Raw genomic sequence first — 7859 nt, 5'->3', positions numbered from 1 at the left:
GCATGGTCTGGTTAGGGTCAACAAATCATTGACTGGAGTTCAGGTTGGCTTGATCTCAAAGTGACTTCTACTCCTTTGATGGCCCATGGTCAGCAGGACACAGGTTAACTGTTAAAGAGACTTTACAAATGAAAAGTGTTATAACTGGTTTGGATTGTTTACAATCTCAGAATCTAAAAAAATCCCCTGACTTGGGTCTTGGCCTTTTGCCACAGGGTCCAGGAAAATCTCATGTGGAGGAAATATATACCAGAACCTAAAGTGTATGTCTTTCTTTTCCATAATCCCACATATAATACCAGCAAATAGTTCAGTTCCAGAGTTTAAACAGATTCCCAAAAGGTGAGTTTACAATACAAGAGATGGGGAAAGTTCCAGATTTAAAATGGTTAAGTAATAGTTTAAGTTATTTAACTAAAACTAGCCACAGTTGGCTTTTGAGCCTTATTTGGCTTAATTACTTCATTATGCAACGTAAACTGACGCTGATAGGCTGATTTTTTCCCCCTACCCTAAGGGAATATATAGCAGGAGAATTAGCAAATGGTAGCAATGCATAGGAGCTGTTCCTGTTGCCGAAAGTAAGACCCCATTTTATGATAGGCTTATTTGTATTCATGTGTAGTTTAAGGTAAAAGTTGGGTCATCCATTGAGCTGCAAAAGTATTTAATACTTTCTCATTTCTTAATAATTTTCCAGAATGAGAACTTGCAGAGCTGGTATAGTATATGAGAATGTATTTTCTGAATTGCTTCCAGAGCCAAATGTTGGGGGGGGGAGGAATTTCTTGTTTCAGATAGACTGTACCTGTCCATCGAGCTCTATTAAATATTGCCAATTTTTTTTTTCTCTCCCTCCTTTCACCCTTATCAGATGCCATGTTAAGGAACAAAGTGCTCTCATGACCCATTTAGGAATTTCAAAGTAAAACGCACAAGTAAAAAGTAAAAAAGTCATGCGCCTTTTTTTTTCTTATTAGCCTGCATTGAGACAATGCTGAAATGTTTTTATGCAAGATAAATGATGGAATTACTGATAGAGGCTGCAATACAAATTCAGTGGAGTTTGAAATCCAATACAAATGGAGGCAACACTGCAGATTAGGCAAGAGTGCTTAGGAAAGCAAAAATGTGCCTTCTTCCTAGGGGTGAGAGAAAACAACTTGCCCAGAATCATGCAGTTGGTGTTTATGGCTAAGGTAGGACTTGAAGTCATAGCTTCTAGCCTTCTAGCCTGGTTCCTTACTGAGTAGACCAAATTGGCTATCTTCACCCTTCCTTTCATGGCCTTCAACAGAAAGCCAAGTACATATTTAGGAACAACCAATCCTCTTTTAAAGTTCCAAATGCATTATTAAGGATACATCCACACTAAAATGCAAAATCACTCAAATTTTAATAATTACAATTTTACAATTACGGAGACGGATTAGACTTTAATATTCCTTGTAGCAGGGCTACCTCCAGCTTTTCCTCAGATTTTACCAAAGCCAAAGCTCAGAAAAGGTGTATATAAATTACTCACAAACATTGGTAGACTTGGGTACACTTGGGGAGAGTTTCTTTTAAGTTCTAGAGAAAGCAACAGCAGAATGTGCTCAAACACTGAAAAATTAGAGTTTGGGAAATGAGCCTCCGTTGAATTGTGTTTTTGCAGTTTCTTCTTTTAATTAGCACATGTGATAACAAACAGCAAGCAGTAAGTTAACCAGGAATTGAAAAAAACAAGCTAGCTCAAGCCATGGTTAATCGAATTATCCCTAGGATTGGCTTCCCCTTCTTTTGAAGGTTTCTTTCAACATTGGCAAATTACAAACAGGAAGACATATTTGACTAAAACACATCAGATTTTCAAAATAGAACTCGTGTCCCACTTCAGAATAACAGAATTGGAAGGGATCTTGAAGGCTTTTTAGTCCAGCATCCTGCTCAAGCAGGAGATCCTACATCATTTCAGACAAATGATTGTCTAATCTTTTAAAAAGCTTCAGTGATGGAGCCACCCACAAGCCGTTCTACTGATTAATAGTTCTCAGTCTCAGGAAATTTTTCCTTAGTTTTAGTAGATTCTTGCCTTAATTATTTTCCATCCATTGCTTCTTGTTCTGCTTTCAGGTGCTTTGGAGAATAGCTTGATTCCTCTGTGGCAGTCCCTTAGATATTGGAACACTGCTATCATGTCACCTCTAATCCTTCTTTTCATTAAACTAGACATACCCAGTTCCTGCAACCACTCTTCATATATTTTAGCAATGTTGAAAGGAAACTTTCAAAAGAAAGGGAAGCCAATCCTGGGGATAATTCAGTCAATCCTGACTTTAGCTAGCTGGTTGTTTCAATTCCTGGTTAACTTACTGTTAACCAGGATGTTGGATAACAATTTGTCTGAAGTGGTGTAGGGTTTCCTGCCTGGGCAGTGGGTTGGACTAGAAGATCTTCAAGATCCCTTCCAACTCTGTTATTCTATTCTACTGCTTGCTGTTTGTTATCACATGTGCTAATTAAAAGAAGAAACTGCAAATACACAACTCAACGGAGGCTCATTTCCCAAACTCTAATTTTTCAGTGTTTGAGCACATTCTGCTGTTGCTTTCTCTAGAACTTAAAAGAAACTCTCCCCAACTGTACCCAAGTCTACCAATGTTTGTGGGTAATTTATATATTCCTTTCCTGAGCTTTGGTAAAATCTGAATAAAAGCTGGAGGTAGCTCTCACATTACAGAATTACTTGCTTCCCGAAGTTGTGGTTGCTCCAACATTGGAGGTTTTTAAGAAGAGATTGGACAACTGTTTATCTGAAATATTATAGGGTCCCTTGCTTAGACGGAGTTGGACTGGATGACCTCCCAGGTTCCTTCCAATTTTGTTATTCTATAAATCCATCTGGTCCTAATGATTTGAATTCTTCTAGACTGGATAGGTGTTCCCTTACCATTATCTTGCTTATTATGACTTGCATTCCTAATCTGCAATTTACGATATGGTTTTTGTTGTTTTGTTTGATATGTTGAACTGTTTTTTCCTTTTATGTAAAGACAGATGCAAAAATCTAGTTAAGTAGTTTTTTATTTATTTAATTTATTTATTTTTGTCAAGAATGTATTTGGTAATAAGTATAAGCATGGATTGGATACATAAAATAGATACAAATAGAGGAAACATTAGGACAAGGACGGTAGGCACGCTGGTGCTCTTATGCATGCGGCTTACAGACCTCTTAGGAATGGGGTGAGGTCAACAGTAGACAGTCTAAGGTTAAAGTTGTGGAGGTTCGGGGAAGAGACCACAGAATTAGGTAGTGCATTCCAGGCATTGACCACTCTGTTGCTGAAGTTGTATTTTCTGCAATCGAGTTTGGTGTGGTTTACCTTAAGTTTGTATCTATTGTATGCTCATGTATTGTTGTGGTTGAAGTTGAAGTAGTCATTGACAGGTAGGACATTGTAGCAGATAATTTTATGAGCTTTTTTTTTTTATAGTTCTGCTTTCTTCCTGCTGCGTGTCACCTTCTTGCCATTTTCTCCCGTTAATGGACTAATTGTTTCCTTGATTTTTTTCTTGTTTTTTACATGTTGAAATTTCTTGGGGGAAGGGATAAGAAAAGGAAAGAAAAGATTAAAAAAGGTTTCTCCCACATTGCTTTGCTGGCATTCCCTCCATTCAGTTAGAACCGAAGAGGTTTCTTGGAGGAGAAGCAAAATGTTTTCAAAGGAAAAAAGAAATTAAGAAAGTCTAACTGCCTTTTAGAAAAAAAGCATCTTTGGGACAACCATGATCTGGATGATTGAGAATCTCCATAGATTTTAATAAATGACTGAAATAAGCTATGAGGAATAAAGAGATTTAGAAGGAAGAAATGTTTAGCAGTTGCAAATGGTCAGAATAGGCTGCAGAACGAAATGTGATTAAAGAGTCCCCCTCTCCCCCCCTCCCTTCTTATCCTCTAAGGCAAGCCGCCTGGTTAATAGCCCGGTAAAGTGGAGAAACTAAAGAAAATTTATATTGTTTTATATAGGTTTCCTTTATAGATAATCAACAGCATAATTAAGTGATCTTTTTATATTAACTTTTCTTACTTAAAAATGTAAAAGCACAATACACATATAATACATACTCTTTTCTCTTCTTACAAAGAGAAAAGATCCAAATCTCTTACATTTTACAAACCAGGACCAGGCATTTTCATTTTCTTCCTTTAATGATCAAAAGTATAATTTGCCAGCCAAATTAGACTCATTTGTGATTTTAGTCCAGTCCCTACATAACTTTTGTGCATAACTTTTTTCATCCCCGCCTTGACAGTGACAAAGACACTGAGCTTGTCAATCAGAAAGGTCGGCAGGGCAGTTCGAATCCCTAGTACAGGTCTCCTGCGTGAGCAGGGGGTTGGGCTAGATGACCTCCAAGGTCCCTTCCAACTCTGTTACTGTTATTGAGACAAGTAGTTTTCTCCTATCCCAGGTATCAAGGAATCTCCCCAATGGGGAAATGGAAAATCTCCAAAACAGACTTTCCCATATTCTATCTCATATGCATGAGAACTGTTTTGTTTTGGGTGGCCACAGCCACCCATGGAGACCGTCTAGTACGGTAGCAGCTCCGCTATCTTTTCCTTTTCCCACCAACAGTTTACAGACTGCTTGTTCGGGAGGATTCCCCCCACCCCCGGTCCAACGATTAAGGGCCCCTCCTTCCACTGAAGGTTTGCAAGCGTCTCACACTTGAGAGGACTTTCCTGGCTTTCCACCTATAGTTTTCAGGCTCCGTGCCTGGGAAGACTCTTCTTATGCAGAGTAAGGGCCCCTCCTTTCTAAATCATGGCTTTTTTTTCAGAGATCAGGCTGGTGACTGCCGAAGTCAGAGTTCAGATTTTGCTCACACACCTAAACCTTTCATGACCTGCAGGGATTCTATGTTATCTTGTCATGCTCCCTTGCTTTTCTGGTGACAGACAGAGATAGGTCCCAGGAATTCGGGTGTAAGTAAGATAGAGAATAAATCCAGCTGCAGTGGGAGGGAGGGAGGGAGGGAGAGAGAGGGGGGGGGAGGGAGGGAGGGAGAGAGAGAGACAGACGCACATGCACAAATACACTCCCTAGGCATAAACACAGAGATTTAAGGTACTCATCGAATATCTCCTTTTCAAGCAGCTGCCGGGGTTCAAAGGGAGCCTCGGGACTCTTCTACTGTCCTTGCCAAAGTGGGCAAAGTGCAGGAACAGAACCCTGCCAGACAAAATGGTGTGATGTCAGCTGGGCTCAGTCTGTTGGCTGAGCGTTGGCCATGCTGCCTCATTGGGCACCATTGTGCAGAGAATTTGAAGGTCCCATGCTGGGTTTTGCAAGAAAGATGCCAAACAGCTGCATGGAAAGGTGTTGGCTTCTTTCAGGAGCAAGGAGTACACTCCTGAAAGATAGCCTACAAACGGGATACAGAAATCATATATTTTTATAGAAGAGCAGCATTTTTATTTTTTGTGGGGTGTGGAATTTGAGTAGGTACATGTCATCTGTGATGTTTATCCTAGTGAATATGCAGTTCTGCTGGGAGGCAGTTTTAATTAACTCAATCTATGTTATAGACCTTCTTCTTTGAAGTGTGGATTAAAGTCTAGGTAATTTATTGGGGGGGGCGGGGTTTCAAGGAAGTTTGAGTAAGCTATTCCCCTTTACTATTTTTACTGGATTAACTTGGTTTCAGCTTGACTGTCAATTATCTAGGGAGACTGGATTCTGTTAATGTTTAAAGAAGATAGACAGTATAAGAAATATATTTTAATTAAAAAAAAACTTTCCACATATGAATTCAGCTCCTCTGGATGCTTCTGAGTCTGGAGCTCATTACAGCCTTCTTGGCCAATCATTGCTCAGTCCAAGCAATCCAATAGCTGAAAGTAAACATTGCCATCAAAGCAATGTTTATTCTCTCCATGCAGATTATCCAATAACTGAGTTTACTGTCCCAGTCCAGCTACCAGTATTTCTTTCAAATAATAAACAGTGTTTTGGCTTTCCTTCATTAAGTGCCAAAACCCTTCCCTGAAATGAAAGGAAATATTAAAAATTGGTTTTCAATAATAGCTAGGGTGTTGGCAACATATTGCAACATAATATTGTCTGTATTGTGAAATGTTGAGGGATAAGTATAGTTAAATTACCATGGAGTTCAACATATATAGTATTTTTATAATATACTGTATATAGAATATAGTAATGCGAGTGTGGGAAATACTGTATAGAATAGAATGTTGGGTATTTGCTGTTAACAAAATTTTCACAGATATGTGAAAATGTGCAATGGCTTGAACCAAGGAGATTTCTCAAGACTTCCAAAAACAATTGCTCTGTTTCCTCTTTTTCTTGTATTTCCTTTGTATGTTTATCCATTCCTGCACATTCCAAAACTTTTCTAATCAAATTATCTTCAGTTGTATGTTGTTGTTTTTCCAAAAACAATTGTTGATGCTCATTAGGATTGAAAAGATAACAAACTATTTCCAAAGAGTTTGGATACCAGCAGTCCACTGTCAGGCACATTATGAACAAAAAAGACAATTCAACACCATTGTTACCTTCACAGGAGTGGTCAACCAGTCAAGATGGTTGGTTGACCACAGGAGTTGGTTGACCAGGAATGGTCAACCAAAGCAAAGTGTTTAATACTTCAGATGTCTCAAAGAATCCTAGGGTAATGTCTAAGGAATTAAACATTTCTCTTGGGTTGGAAAAGGCCTACCACCATCAAAAGACCATTGAACAATGGTGTCCATGGCAGAGTTGAAGGAGAAAGTCAGTGTTCTCCAAAAAGAATGTTGCTACCATTCTATAGTGAGCAAAAGTTCATGTGGATAAACCAGAGAACAATTGGAATAATGTTCAGTGGAGAGATGAGATCAAAATAGAACTTTTATCTTTTATGAAAAGCATTAAGTTTGGCAAAAAGCAAATGCTACATTCCAGTTTAAGAACTTTATCCCATTTGCAAAGCATAGTGGTGGCAGTATCATGTTTTGGGCCTGTTTTGTTAGACCAAGATGGCTTGCCATTCTGGGTTAATCCAGCAAATTGCATGGGGAGATGTTAGGGTATCTAGCATGTACTGAAGTTCAAGAGAAAATAGATCATGCAGTTCCACAACTAAAAAATAGTTAAAGCAGAAGAGCGCTAATTTTTTGGAATGGCCAAGCCATTTCTATAATCCTATAGAAATGTTGTGGAAGGATCTGAAATGGGGAATTCTTATGAGGAAGCTACTAATATTCCTGAACTGAAGCTAATGAGGAACAAGAGAAAATTTCAAACATACAGGACTGATGAACAGTTATCAGCTGAAAACTGATAATACAATTATGTTTAGGTCATATTTTATACTTTATACATCATATAGAAATTGCGATAGTGTGATAGTTTTATTGCATGAAGTCATGGAAAGTGGAGTTCTTCGTATAGTAAATAGCCTGCAGTAAAATAAGTATTCTTAAAGCGCCTGCAGTAAAATAAGTATTCATGCAGAATGTTGAATAACTGATGTTTTCCTGGGACACAGTCATCTTCTGTGATATAAAATGTGTGTTTACTATGATTCAGGGATTTTTCCAACAGGCATCTGTGTTATGTTTCTGATTTGTGTTGAAAACTTTTAAAGAATCAGGACAAAAATCGGCAAGGAAAATATTCAAGAGTTACAGGGGCCAGCTTAGTTGCTAAGAGATTCCCTTAACACAAACCAAATACATAAGCACACAAAGGAGATGATTATCAAAATAATTAAGTAAATAAATAATTTGAAAATTTGGCTAAATGTTGCAATAAACCTCATTCTGACTCTACATGGCAGATAATAATCCCAATCATTAACTG

The sequence above is a fragment of the Pantherophis guttatus genome, chromosome 4 (genome assembly GCF_059756535.1).
Source record: "Pantherophis guttatus breed Tessera chromosome 4, ASM5975653v1, whole genome shotgun sequence".
NCBI classification, from domain to species: domain Eukaryota; kingdom Metazoa; phylum Chordata; class Lepidosauria; order Squamata; family Colubridae; genus Pantherophis; species Pantherophis guttatus.
This window is presented reverse-complemented; position numbering follows the sequence as displayed.